Consider the following 15,882-nt stretch of genomic DNA (forward strand, 5'->3'; position numbering starts at 1 on the left):
GACATAGGAAAATTGAATGGTTGGACAATGTGATTGGACAGTGTTTTATCAAGGAGACCCTAATGATATCTGTTTTTATCGAGTTTTTAATTATATTGTAATTGTATTTTATGGTCTTGGTACCGACTGTAAACCGCTCTGAGTCACCTGCGGGTTGAGAAGGACGGTATATAAATGTAGTAAATACATAAATAGATAAATAATAACTGCAATTTTGCTACTATCATGAATTATAATGTAAACATCTGATATGCAGGATGTATTGTCATTCACTAGACCAACTTTGGCACAAATACCTGATCAATTTTGTCATTTGGGAGTTGTAGTTGCTGGGATTTATAGTTAACCTACAATCAGAGAACATCTTGAACTCCACCAATGAGAGATTTGGGGCAAACTTGGCACACAGAACTCCGATGACCAACAGAAAACACTGGAAGTTTTTGGTGGGCATTGACCTTGAGTTTTGGAGTTGAAGTTTACCTACATCCAGAGAGCACTGTAGACTCAAACAATGATGGATCTGGACCAAACCTGGCACAAATACTCAATATGCCCAAATGTGAACATTGGTGGAATTTGGGGAAAATAGACCTTGACATTTGGGAGTGTACTTGCTGGGATTTACAGTTCACCTACAATCAAAAAGCCCCTTGGACCCCACCAACAATAGAATTGAGACGAACTTCCCACACAGAACCCCCATGACCAACAGAAAATACTGTGTTTTCTGATGACCTTTGGCGACCAGTCTGACACCCCCCTCGCGATCCCCTAGGGGTCCAAACCCCCACGTTGAGAAACATTGGTTTATGGTTTGTTCCAATAATGGTAATTTCAATAGTAACATTTGCCACAAACAATGTCATACAACTGATTCATGAGTGAAACTTTTTTTTTTTGAAGTCTAAAGATCATACTGATTGAATAGTGGTCAGATTTGTCACCAGTGCAATTAACTAAAAACATGGGAATGTTTACCAGAATAAAAGGATGACATCAATGTCCATCCTACAGTTTCCCAAGAAGCACTTCAAGCAATTCATTAAAAGTCTCATTTGTTTCCCCAACTGAGTTTTACAAGGCATATCCATATAGAGCGGCATGTGCTGAGAAGATACTTAATAATGAGGGGAAAAAGAAACATGAAGTTTTATTCAACGATATCTCAGAAAATGATGCAAATAGATTTCTCTCATGGGAAAATTTTACAGATGCAAACATCTCCCACTATGATATCATATCCTTAAAAACACTTCATTCAATTATCTTCATAGCCAAATGACTCTAGTCTTCAGTACTGAAAATGCTCTTCCATCTTTTCAATAACCACAATCCAAACATACTAGTAGTACTTCAGACCATAGTAGTCCCAGAAGGTTTATGCAAGTGAGGCATGCAAGCTTCTCCACATGCAATAAAGTGCTTTTAAAGAGATAGATCAGTCCTCTTTTCCATAAAAACTTTTTGTTTTCTCATGTATGAATGCATGCAGCCAGAATCAAAATAGAGCTTGACATTTCATATGGAACATTTAGATAAACAGTTTGATTTTGGCTTGCATAATAATTGGAACGTTTTCAGTAAAGCTGACCTTGAAATTAATCAACCAGGATCCAAACTCATCAGAGAATAATCTGATCGGTTTGGATGTACTTCTAAGGAAGTATGCCTACAGTAAACATCAGGATTACAGAAAAGAGCACTGACTTGTGCTTAGGTACATCTTTAACCCAACACTGCCATGAAGCCTTTGATTACCTCATAGGCTGGGTACTGAAGTCATTCCAGCACTAAATTTATTCTTTTAATTTCAGTATCACTGAAATAATGCAAAAAAGCCCTTTACTGCTTAATCATAGCGGTCCTTTCCAAAGCAACATTACTGTGATATTGATGAACCAGACTTACGGCATGCAGAATATGAAAGAGTAATGTCAGTGGACCCATCATTGGTAACAACAGAATCAATACTCAGCAAGTCTTTCCACATAACTGAAACGAAGTACATATAGCTTTGTTTTCTTTAGAGTGAGGGATGGCAATTGAAATTAAGATGTATGCACATACACCTTAACGTCAATTCCCACCCTTAACTATAAATCAGTGATTCCCAAACTGTGATCCATGGACCACCAATGGTCCACAAGAACTAAAATATGGTCTGCGGCCTCGCTGTTACTTCACTGTTGCAATGAGAATGACTGGTCTCATGAAACTCTCTTATAGTGCTGCGGCTTAGTAAATATAGTTTTCTATGGACAAGCAGATGGTGACTACTGGATGGCATATGTTCTGTATCAGAAACTAGAGCTGGTGTGGTCTATCCAATGCAGTTTTCTAAATCAGCAACCCAAACAACTAAACAAAATCTAAAGTTGACCAAAAACTGATTTGTAACCGTTTTGGTACTAATGTTGGAAAGTGGTCCCTGGTCAAAATGTTTCCTGGTCAAGTCATCCCTGGTCAAAAAAGGGTTAGGAACCACTCCTCTAAATTAAGGCTTTGCTCGTAAATTGCCATAGCATGGACACAGACAAAATTACCAGTCACCTGAAACAATATAACAATTTGTTCTTCCAACAAACACCTAGAATATTGGACAAATATTTTGAATGTAATTTCCAGAATCTCCCAGATCGAGCATGATTTGACCATGCTGGCTGAATTATTCTTGAAGTTTCAATCTTGTCCAAACTGTAAAAAATTCAAGAGTGTTTTTTTATCTGTCTCACAGCTGTTTGCCATGGAGGTTTTAAGTACAGGAATCTTTTATTTTTGCTACTCTGTGAGCACTATACATAGTGATGGACCAATAAAATCATATACTACAACTTTTATAAATCTCTATTGAATCATTAGTATCTATTACAAACTTGAGCAATACGTATAAAGTGTAACTCTCACGCCACATTAGCATATAAAATTTGAAGCCATGCAGTTAAAATTCAGACTGAATGGTTAAGGTTCATTATGTTCTCAGTTTAGTAGAATCTCTACCAAGCAAGTTCTGGGTTTAAAATGTCAGTCTTCAAACAAGATCTCATGAATGGAGGGAGAAAATCATTTCCAATGTTTATATAGGTGGTATTTTGTTGTTAAAAATCAACGCCAAAGTTTTTGGTCTTAATCATGACCATCCTAATGCTGCTTACAGAATAGAGGTACATGCTAACTTCTCGAATATTGTTTTGTACTTTTTTTCAGAGAGATTATTATAGAAGTACCGTATTATAGGGACATACATGTTTGAGGGATTTCCTTCAGTGTTTACAATGTTTGAGACGGAATATATTTTTGTGTAAAGCTGATTTAAAAAATGAGCAATGACCCTTCATGTATTTTTTCTCATGTAACATAGCGCTCATCCACAGTAAACATCGATTTAGCTACATCTGATCCAGAAGCAGCTAAATCATAACATGATTCTGAATTGGAGGTATTTTATTCAACTGCAGTTTCAAAATACAGTATTTATACAATATGCCCAGCAAAAATAATAATTGTAAAATGATATCTTTTAAAAATACTCATTAAATTGAGATCTCCTAGCATGACACATGAAGAGTACTGATAGAACAGAGCAAAATCGATCCTGACCCTTCTTTCCTCCCAAGTAGAAATCAATGGCATGCTGGCAAACTCTTTGTCTCTTGAGTTCAGTTTTCCAATTGATCGTGTGGTTCCCTCTCTAATGAATAAATGACTGGATAAAGTCCAATGCAGGATAATAACTATACAGAGTTTAATATTAAAACCAATAAAGAAAGGGGTAGGCCCTTATTATTTTTTAAAAAATCAACACAAGTCATTTTTTTCACAATTCGAAAACCTAACTGGGCTGGGCTAGCACAGCGGTTCAAACCAGGGAGGTAAAAGGCGCCCTGAAAAAACATGCCGGAAAAAAAGAAAGGAGTCCATGGATGACAGGCTCTCCAGTGTGGAAAATGAAACAACAGCACGTCCCTATGGCTGAGTCGAGTACAACCAGATGCCGGAAATGAAAAGACAGAAGCCTGTCTCTGTTCTGTCTGTCTCTGTCAATTGTATAATGGCATTGAATGTTTGCCATATATGTACCTGTAATCTTCTCTGAGTCCCCTCGTGGAGACAGCATGGAATATAAATAAAGTACTCTGATTTTGGAAATGCTAATTTTGAACAGTGTTGAGGATGCTTATAGCCACAATGGCTGGCAATCAAATTTCAACTGACCTAACTTCCTTTCATCACAACATTCCGAAACTGAACAAACTTTTGAATATATAGTTAGCATCATAGGAATCACAACAGCACTACACAAAATGAAGTTCCATAAACTGCTGCTGGTCCCCAACTAATCTGCCACTTGTCCCTAGAGAGCTTCCAGGAAAGAGAGAAACAGTGCCAGCGAATGGATACAAATATAGTCCAAGGCCAGGCCTGCACAACAAATGGCCCAAGGGCCAGATGTGGCCCACAAAGGGCTTGTCTCTGGCCCATGAATGGCGCTTGGCTTCCTCTTCATTGGTTGACCCTTTCCCTCGCTCCTGATTAAGCATGGAGAGCAAGGAGAGGAGTGGCAAGGAAGGCAGGCAGAGAAAGTGCCAACTAGCAAAGGGGAAGCCCAGCCCTTTTGCTGATTGGTCCTTTGCCTGCCTGACCAGGAATGCAGGCAGGATAGAAGGAAGGGAAGAAGAGTGGCTAAGCAAACACACACACACACACACACTCTTCACCACTAACAAGTTCCAGGGTCCATCGTACCTTAGGGAACGCCTCTCCTTCTCCCATCATCGGAGGTCGCAACGACCAGCCCAACGTGACTTACTCCATATACTGGGTCCCAGAGAAGTGCATTTGGAAAGGACCAGACGCAGGGCTTTATCTATTTCTGCCTCTGCCTTATGGAATTCCTTGCCGCCCTATATGAGAGCCATGCGTGACTTGGGGCCTTTTACTTTAGCACTTAAGACCTGGCTTTTTACTAGAGCATTCGATCCCTGTTAATTTTTAATTTTTGTATGTATGCATTTTATCTTTTACAATTTAGCTGTAAATCGCCTAGAGCATTCTCGGATGGAGGGCAATTAATAAGTAATTAAATGATGATGATGATGATGATGATGATTATTATTGCAGGTGAACTATAAATTCCAGCAACTACAACTCCCAAATGTCAAGATCTCTTTTCCCCAAACTCCACCAGTGTTCACATTTGAACATATGGGGTATTCGTGCCAAGTTTAGTCCAGATCCATCATTGTTTGAGTCCACAATGCTCTTTAGATGTAAGTGAAATACAACTCAAGATCAATGCCTACCAAACCCTTCCAGTATTTTCTGTTGGTCATGGGAGTTCAGTGTGCCAAGTTTGGTTCAATTCCATCGTTGGTGGAGTTCAGAATGCTCTTTGATTGAAGGTTAACTATAAATACCAGCAACTACCCCACCAGTATTCAATTTTGGACATATCGGGTATTTGTGCCAAATTTGGTCCATTGAATGAAAATATTTCCTGCATATCAGATATTTACATTACGATTCAGAACAGCAGAAAAATTACATTTATGAAGTAGCAACGAAAATAATTTTATGGTTGGGGGTCACCACAATACGGGGAACTGTATTAAGAGGTCGCAGTAATAGGAAGGTTGAGAAACACTGTGCTAGATGTATGTGCTGAATTGAAGATGCATTTACTTTAAACATGAGACTACTAAAATTCATGTGAGAAATCTTGTTCAATTTGATTTAAATGGCTAATCTTCCAAGTTCTTCTGTCATGTATGCCGAAAGTTAGTAATATTCCTATGGACAACAAAGAATTTTACAAGATAGTATCAGAACATAGTATCAATTCTGAGAAGCCGAGTGTATTTCCTTTCCCGAAGACAAAACCTTCCATGTGACTCTCGGAGAAAGATTACGCTCAAAGGTTTTCATGTACTATACTTCTGTCCCAGTCACTTCAGCGCTTTGCAGCAAATGCTAGGCGATACTATAAATAGAGTCTGCTTGTGCAAAGCTCATGTTATATTAAACAGGCCGCTGTTGGCTATGTCCCTTCTCTCTTGCTTGAAATCAACAAAATCCTGGGCAGTTTCATGATGACTAAAACCCGGGCAAAACTGATTTACATTGAGCCGCATAAATGCAAATGCCATGACTCCTGTTTACTACAGAAAATATATAGCATGAACTATAATGGGTGGGACAAAATGAAGAATATGGTGGCAGGTGCTTCCTGACAGAAGGTTGCTAACAACAACAGTGATTACAATGATAAAGACATATTCCTACCAATATTTATTTTTAGGGAACCCAACAGTTCTTTTGGTATATGGATCTCATTATGTTTGCCATCAAGCAAGACAAGACAAAGAGAGCAATGTTGTTCCCTTTCTTTCTGAACACCACCAATATCCTCATTTAAATAGAGGTAGTTTTCAGTTTTGGTGCAACAGCCTAATTTACAAAAAATAAAACGGGAGACAGAGTTATTTCCGCATAGGTCATAGGATTTCACATCTATACATGAGCACGTTTATAATGGGGCTGATTTTTTTCCTGGTCAGTGCTGAATCCATCTGGGAAATTCAATCTCAACCCCTGAGTTTCACAATCTATTTTCAAAATTTTTATAAACAATTTAAAAAACACTACAAGAGCTATCTACTTGAATTTTATAAACAGTGCACAAGATAACCAGGGCATCAATCTCAAGAAGTTTCAGAAGGATTCACACATCTAAACATTTTGGGGGATTTTAAAAAGTAATTAATCTCCCCAAAAACAACAGCAATCCTCTTGAATGTCTCTCTGTCTTTATGACACGCAACAACATAACTTCAACTTAGCACAAATTTTTATTTATTTATGATTTTACTACATTTCTATCCTGCCCTTCTCACCCCAAAAGGGGGAATCAGAGTGACATTACAAAAAGGCAGCAATTTGATGCCGAGCACATCCATACATACAGGAAAAATAGACATATACATATCTGACTTGGCCACGATAGTCCACGGTCTGGTTACATCCCGTATAGACTACTGCAACGCGCTCTGTGTGGGGTTGCCTTTGAAGACTGTCCGGAAGCTTCAAATGGTCCAACGGACGGCAGCCAGATTAATAACAGGAGCAACGCTCAGGGTGCATACAAATCCTCTGTTGCGCCAGCTCCACTGGCTGCCAGTCTGCTTCTGGTCACAATTCAAAATGCTGGCTTTAGCCTATAAAGCCCTAAACGGTTCTACCCAAATTACCTATCTGAACACATCTTCCCTTATGAACCTGCTAGGACTTTAAGATAATCCGGGGAGGCCGTGCTCTCGATCCTGCCTGCATCACAAACACGTTTGGTGGGGATGAGAGACAGGGCATTCTCAGTAGTGGCCCCTCAGCTATGGAATGCCCCTTCTGGGGACATTAGATCGGTCCCCTCCCTCTTAATATTTCGGAAAAGAGTCAAGACTTGGTTGTTTGAGAAAACATTTGAAAATGCAAGGTAAAAGACATAGGAATTGGAACGACTGGATGAGGAGATGGGACAATGTTTTTTTATTAAGAGACGCAAATGATCTATGTTTTAATACTCTTGTTATGGTTTTATATTATGTGTTAATGTTTTTAAATGTTTAATGATGATTTTGGGCATCGAACCGTTGCCATTGTAAACCGCCCTGAGTCACCTGAGGACTGAGAAGGGTGGTATACAAATACAACAAATAAATAAATAAAACCAAAAATCAACAGTAATATTAAAACGATTATTATACTATTACTTACTTTAGTCCTCTTTGCAAACTCAATTGTTGTTGTTGTTGTTGTTGTTGTTGTTGTTAGACTGATTCTAAATGGCTGGTTGTTGTAGCCCTCAGTGGGGCTTTCTCGTGCTGAGCACTGCATGCTAGGAAATGTAGGTTAGGGCAGGGCATTTTGCATTCTCTGCCACAGGGAGCCTCGCCTCCCAAACTACATTTCTAAGAATGCTGTGTTCTCAATCTCCCGCCAAGTTTGCTAGTTCCACCCCCAGTGCCTTTACTTGTGGTGATCGTGCCAAAGAAAAACAGGAAAACAATGTTTTTTAAAACACTCTATGTTCTCTTAGCTTTACCAAAGTTGCTTAATGCTTATAGTGAAAATTAAACTGACCTTAGGAGGCATCCAAATGTTACAGAATCTGAACAAAAATGATGAGTGTTTTGATTCTTAGATCCCCCCACCAAAAAAAACCACATTTCCTGCATGTTTCTAATATTAATTCGTATGGACAAACTTAACAAATTTGATACAAAATACAAAGAGTAACGATAACTTTGCACACCCCTAGTATACAGGACAGCAGGGGTATTTTTGGATGTACAAGTGGTTCAAGCAGCTGGAAGTTGCTAGCAGCAATCCTAGTGCCAGAACACATAAAGCCTTATTTAAAGGATGGTAAGAAACATGAAAGAAAAACTAGGTTACATAATGGCAATTATGGAACAAAATTAAAGAGTTTTGTATTAACGAAATTGGCAGTAGACAGAGACTTCTTTCTAAATTAAATGTCTAAATTAGAATATCACTGTGGATATAGCTAGGAGGACTGTTTCTGTATTACCAAAGACATTAATTTCCAATTGCAATTCTTGGAGCGCAACGAAGTTTAGTATATAGCTAGGGTTGGGGCTTGGAACTGTTATACAATGACTAATCTATGGATTCTAATCCAATTTGCAAGCCGCCTTGAATCACCTTTGGGCTGAGAAAGGCGAGATAGAAATACGGTAATCAAGCAAATAAATAAATAATGCACTGAGCACTTCTAGAAATGTATTTTAGTATGTGTATTTCTAGAATCTTTTAAAAATGTGTTTTAACTATGTTGCAAGAAATAATATTATTATGATTGCAATTATTATTCTAAAAATATTAAACATGTTTTAAGTTGTTATGCCATGAAGAAATCATACTCCATTATGTACATGTCACTAAACACTCTTAAGTTGTAATGATACAATACTTTCAGAGTACTTCAAACATAAAGCGAAGAGAGCCCTACGGTATTGCACTCCTGAAAAGGTCAAGTGATCAAATTTAGAGATGGTTCTTCAGACCAAGTGTCTCACTGGTGCATTTTTAAAAAAGCACCAGCTGTCAGATCTTGGCTCACCTCTACAATCATTTCAATGTACATTTGAAGCCCTCGTGTTCTCTGCGCAGAGATGTGTACAGTAGGGAAAGGGTCACTTCTATTCTAAAAAGAGATCCATCGTGTTCTTGGTCAGGGGCATGATCATGGATGGCTGGATAACTGGGTCGTTGCAACTAAATTACTCAGCTCGGTAACATAGAACAGGAGAAATCACTAGTCTTCTATGGATATGAAATAAGAACTGCCCGATTGAATATCACATCTGGAGATCAAATCAGTTTGGTTTGGTTCGGTTCATATATTAGATTCCGAATAATCTTTCATGTTCAAGGCGTACAGGAATATCACTGTTCAGAACGGTTCCTCTTTTCTCACCTTCCCTGAAAATCCCAGTTTACCACCTCAAAAAAGATTGCAAGGGCAGGAAAGGCTCCAAATATTTTTGTATGTATGTCAAGTCACATTTTCCCCAAACCTGTAATTTGAAGGAACTTGAATGTTGTTGTTGTAAAAAAAAAACTATACTTATTCAACAAATACCATTAAACAATTTACTCAGGAGTTTTTATTTAGCAGTATTCACCTCAATGGAAAATCTAAAAGCTGTTACACTGTTATAGTTATATTATGTTACAGCTGTTATATTATGCTCTCAAGCAAAATGCTGTCACGTGGATCTATCCTTCACAACATATATTAGACTATTTTTAATGAGAAATAGACTAATAATGGATACTAACAAAAAATTTACTGTATTTTTACTCTGCTCTATCTCATCTGTCAGGACCCAGAAGCCTTAAACAATGCCAGACACAAAATAAAGGTTCAAAACAGCTTTATTGAATACAAATGGACCTGCAGAGCACTTAACTTCAGTGCTAAGGGCCTCAGGAGTGATTTGGCATCAAAAAGAAGTCATTACAAGAAACAAAAATATAATCCAGATTATAATGCTGCTTTATAATCCAGATTAAACAAAAACTGAAGCAAACTGCTTGAAAATCGAAATGGTATCAAAACACAGTCACAGAAGCAGGGAAAACGTGGTTTCAAAACTAAGAAATGTTTCAGTCACAAAGATATTAAAGTTCAAAGTCCAGAAAAGCCAAAAGCGTAGTCAAACCGGTCCGTGGTCAATCCGTTGGTAAACAAGGCTGGGATGCTGGAATCACGAGGAAACAGGAGTACAGGAACACATGAAGCTGTAACCCAGGACCCAAGATTGAAAGTTGGCAGCACAAAGAATTATGTCCTATAAAGACACTTTGCCTTCTGCGAAGTATAGTCCAAACTGAACTCCCTTTAATCTCAAAGGTCTTCCTCAGAGCTTGATGAGCTCCCCACCCTCTCGTCATCACTCTCAGCTGCCCCCAAACCTGCATCTGAGTGCCCATCCCTCCACCTCTGCCAACGACTGTCAGGGTTCAGATCCTGCCAAGAATCCCCTGGCTGCCAATCCCCAGTGAACCCCTCAAACTCCTCACTAGAGGTGGGTTGGTTACAGATGTCCCTTATGTGTTGCACACGGGTCCAATCTAATTCCTCCTCTTCTTCCATATCACTCCCAGGCCCAGAACTCCTTTCAAACCCAAGGAAATCTTCATCTTCTGTTGGTGCACAAAGTATTTCCTGAATATGCTTCCTTTGTAATTCCCCCTCAGACTCTGGCTCATGAACAGCCCTTTTTACACCTCTGCTTACTTCCCCATCCCCCATCTCACAATCGGAGAAGCCTGGAAACGTATCAGTATCACTTGGAGCCATAATGATTTCCCTAATGCACTGACGCTGCTGTTCTCCCTCTGACTCCAAAGTAGACCCGTTCTCCCTGCTACCAGGAGTAGCAACTCGACCAACACACTGAACTACAACATCATCTCTGAAGGGGATGATTACCAACAGTTGATTGCCTCTAATTGTGACTGTTTGGGTGCTTATTTGTGAAATCACGTATTTGGGGTCACTCTGCACATGCTCAGCAATCCTTGGAAGCTTCTAGAACTAGGCATATTGGCAGAAGCCCTACTCCTTTCATATCATACACATGTACATAGCTTTTCTCCCTCTTTTTTCACTTTCCTGTTTAATCATAGGACATAGCCAGAAAGGGATGGGCAATATACAACAGGTAAAGAAGTAGGATTGTGGGGTGCAAAGATGACCATTTGCAGAACCACTGTGAGAATGTACCACAGCCCACATGAAATGGCTCTTCTGTTGTAGTACAGCCTAAGCAGATGGGTTCACTGATTATTTAGAGCAGGGGTCCTCAAACTTTTTAAACAGAAGGCCAGGTTGTGACCTCAAACTGTTGGAGGGCTGGATTATAATTTGAAAAAACATGAATGAATTCCTATGCACACTGCACATATCTTATTTGCAGTGCAAAAAACACATCAAAATAATACAATAATGAAGAATTTTTTTAACAAATATGAACTTATTAGTATTTCAGTGGGAAGTGTGGGCCTGCTTTTGGCTGATGAGATAGGATTGTTGTTCTTGTTGTGTGCTTTCAAGTCATTTCAGACATAGGTTGACCCTGAGCGAGGGCCGTGTAAATGACCTTGGAGGGCCGTATCCGGCCCCTGGACCGTAGTTTGAGGACCCCTGATTTAGAGACTATTGTGGGATTTCCTGGGGCCCAAAATGGTGAAGATTCAAGTCAGGGGAATAACGGTTCTCTCTGAGAGTAACCTGACTCAGAAAGTGCAGGGCTTCAAGGTCAGTCAGAGGATCCAGAAACTACAACATTAGATAAAGAGCCAGAAGACTCCCAGGGAAAACACCTGGAGGTACGGAAATCAACAAAAGTCTTTGCTTTTGAAAATAAAGCAATCACTTGGGAAGCAGAACTGATGCTCTGTTTAGCACACATGTTATCTTTTAGATATTAAAGAAATTGAACCCAGTTGCTAACCCAGGGTGAGGAAAGCATTTGTGTATTAATCAGCAATGTAAGATTACCATTACAGTTTCAAGACAGTGTGCTAACAGCTCTTTTGATCTTTTGGACCATATTACTTCTAGTTAGTACAGATAGGGACAGCCTCCTCATCATTCAGGGGTTTCCTGTCATGGTGGCGGACATATAATTACAAGTAGTCTGACTACATATGATCAACCTCCAATCCTAATGTTAATGCATCATTATACATTAGCTGGGACCACACATTGATACAAGAGGTCCCATGCTTCCTCTTTTTTGCATTTCATGTGTAACTTTTTGTGCATCCGTTTATAGATCCCAACTCCCTTTATTGGTACAGCACACTTGGCTGAATGTCCCAGTCTCTAAATCATACTTTTCTACAGCTCAAGTATGATCTCTTCTCAGTTATATTATAGCATTGTCAAGCCGCTATATCATGCTCTCTGCTTCCATTGTTGATTTTTTTCTGAATAGGCTTCTAGGAGACATATGTCTTTCATTTGAGTTTATTATGTAGCTATTCTTATCGATATTAAGGACATTCCAAAGAACTATGGCAGGAATCCCAGACTAAGACAATACAAAAATTAAATAAAGCACAGCTTCAGCATGGCTTCAAAACTGTAATCTTCACTGGGCTAAAACTACCATAATTCTTGACAGATCTACCAGGGCAAGAAACAGATCTGACTATTTCAAAATGATGCTCCTTAGTGAACTATATGATTAGGAACACTCTGAGATGTTCTTTTCATCTCCCTCTTTATGTCTTGTCATTCTAACCACTTTTCATATGGCCTACTCCTCTGGCATCCAAATCAACAACTGCAAGATCTATTTTCTCTTTCTCTTCCTTCCAATGTTCACTTTTCTCCTTTTCTCCCATTCTTTCCTTTCAATGAACACGCATTCATGGAACACATTCAACCTTCACAGTTTTTCCCACTTAAAGCCAAAAAAAAAAAACATTACTACTGTGACTGCTTGATCAAGAAAGAAACGAAGGTTAGCTCATTTTTGAAAACATAAACCCAGCTGTTCCAGAGAATTATGGTACACGTGATGACTCAAAATCAAATTTCAAACTTTTATTTAGTAATCTTTTTGCATGATGCAATGTGTAACAGTACTCGCTAGTACAGGGGATCAGATTCCCCTATGATCTATTGGTACTAGGATAAATTATAAAAATTAGGCAGTGATCAGCCTTTGCTTTGTAGTACACTTTTGGCTGTTTTCCAGAATTAGTCTTTCCAACACTTACTTTCTTGCTTATCATATGCATACTCTAGAACAGAACCTCTTAATTTATTCAACCTATGGCACCTTTTGCTCTGAGAAGTTTTTATGTGATTCCTAGTATATACAGTAAGTATTTCCCTCCAAGCTTCAAAGAGGCAATTTCTTACTCCCAAAGACTATGACCCTGTGAGGGAAATGAAGTAGAAACAATAGAACACATTTTATTGCAGTACAGCTATTTCACAGTGCAATGTAGACCATTTTTATATCCACTTTTGTCCTGCATGACCAGCCACACACACCCCCACCGCAGGGGAGTGCGAGATATCTTTTAGAGCAGGGGTCCTCGAACTACAGCCCGAGGGCAGGATATGGCCCTCCAAGGTATTGTTTTAAAGTGTTTTTGCACTACAAATAAGATATGTGCAGTGTTCATAGGAAATCATTCATTTTTTTTCAAGTTATAATCTGACCCTCCAAAAGTTTGAGGGACTGTGACCTGGCCCTCTGTTTAAAAAGTTTGAGGACCCCTGTTTTAGAGGATAAGTGCCACAGGGGCAAAATACCTCGCAGTGACAATAAGGCTGAGTAAGAAAGAAACCTCAGTTAGGGTTATTACTTGAAACCATATTAATCTTGGACAATGTACTTCTCCTGAGATGGGAGAATTGATTAATAAATGTTTGTTCACCGATAGGTCTGTGGACCATAAATAAAACTGTATGTATTTCGTATATAAGTATATAAAATAGGTATAAAGATCAAATATTTACTGATAATAAATCAGCATTTGCAACACTTGCTAAACAGACGGAGTTTTCTTTTTATGAAGTACAGCCGAAGAATCATCTGCAGAGTCAACTGTAAACACTATACCACAGATTTGTGTAAATGTGTAAAACGGTCGCTATGTGACATTCAGAAAAACCTTTACTGTTGGCAGATTTTCCAGGACCCCAACATTGAGGTAATGGGGCCCCATTTGAGGTTGGAACCCACAGCTTAAGAAGTAGTGTTCTCAAAACTATCACCTAAAAAGGCTATCTTCCTTTAACCGCAGAAATTTCACTTCACTAATTTCCCTCCATGCCCAAATAGAATCTATATAAATAAAAATGTAATATTCATTTGTGGGATTAACATAACTCAAAAACCACTCGACAGATTGACACCAAATTTGGACACAATACACCTCTCAGGCCAACAAGTGACCATCACGCATAAAAACATCGAAAAACACAGCTGAAGGCTCTTAACAAGCCAAAAAAAGCAAAAAGATACTATAGCGCATGTGCAAAAATGACTCCCCCAGCAAACAAAACACACAATAGCATATCCACACTCTCTTCTGGACTACAGCTCCCAGCATCCCCTAGACCAGGCCTTTTAGGAGAGGAGGATGATCCAAATGCACTGCTTCCAAGCTGCAAGCTTTCTTCTTCTTGGATTTCTTTGAGAGCATCCCAATCCCAATATTTCCAATTTCCTATTCCTGGACTGCAATACCCAGCATTCCTCCAGATAGATAGATTAGATAGAGATAGGTAGTAGATGGATCAGGTGGACTGCTGGAAGTTGCAGTCCAATAACAGGTAGAAAAGGAAGAAAGGGGAGTAAGAGGAAGGGAAAGAAAAGGTGGGGAAGGAAGAGGAAGAGAAAGAAGGAAGGAAGGAAGGAAGGAAGGAGAGAAAGAAAGAAAGGGAAGGAAGGAAGGAAGGAAGGAAAGAGGGAGGGAAGGAAGGAGAAAAAGAAAGAAGAGAAAGAGGGAGGGAGGGAAGGTTGGCCACAGCAACGCCTGGTGGGTACAGCTAGCTTTTATAATATTTTTATTCAAAAAACAGACAAAATAAAACACAGACAAGCTTTTTGATGTATAAAATTACCAAAAGTATACAACTACGTATTATTCACTACAGTGGATACTACTCTCTATAGAAAGAGAGAAAGGTCAACGCAAAACATAGAACTGCATTTTTTTCTATTTCTCTTCTCTCTCTTTCTCATTTTTCTTTCTTTCTCCTATACTTCCACTACTTTACTATACACACATTGTTCCCCCACTTTACATGCGAAGAAAACTTTTTCTATATATTCCTTTTCTTTATTTCTATTTTTAAAATTTTTAATGATGATTTTTTTCTCTTCTCTCTTTTTATTTTTAAAAAATCAATTAAAATTAATAAAAAATATTCACTACAGCTAGAATTTTAAAGTACTTGTCTTCTACAATGCCACGATGATCCCAAAGATTTACAGTATCTTCATTTGCTTTTTAACAGCTATCTCTGTTTGGGGTTTTCTAAAGAACTTGTATCTAACTTCCTTGGAAATATAATGATTTGGCTTTTAAAAATCAATCCCTTTTGTTCCATTTGCACTGGCTGCCTCCAGCTCTGTTTCTGCCAGGACTATGTCCCTCAGTGACTCTAGGGAAGTAGATTGCAGCCATGTTAATTCTAAAAATAGTCCCTTTGCTAAAAAGGCATGGACATTATCAGCAAAATGCAGGCCTGTTCACTTGGTAGCAATCCAGGAGTTACTGGATTGCACTGTACATAGACTGCAGTGGTCAGACAGGAAGGTAACA

The sequence above is a fragment of the Anolis sagrei genome, chromosome 6 (assembly GCF_037176765.1).
Source record: "Anolis sagrei isolate rAnoSag1 chromosome 6, rAnoSag1.mat, whole genome shotgun sequence".
NCBI classification, from domain to species: Eukaryota; Metazoa; Chordata; class Lepidosauria; order Squamata; family Dactyloidae; genus Anolis; species Anolis sagrei.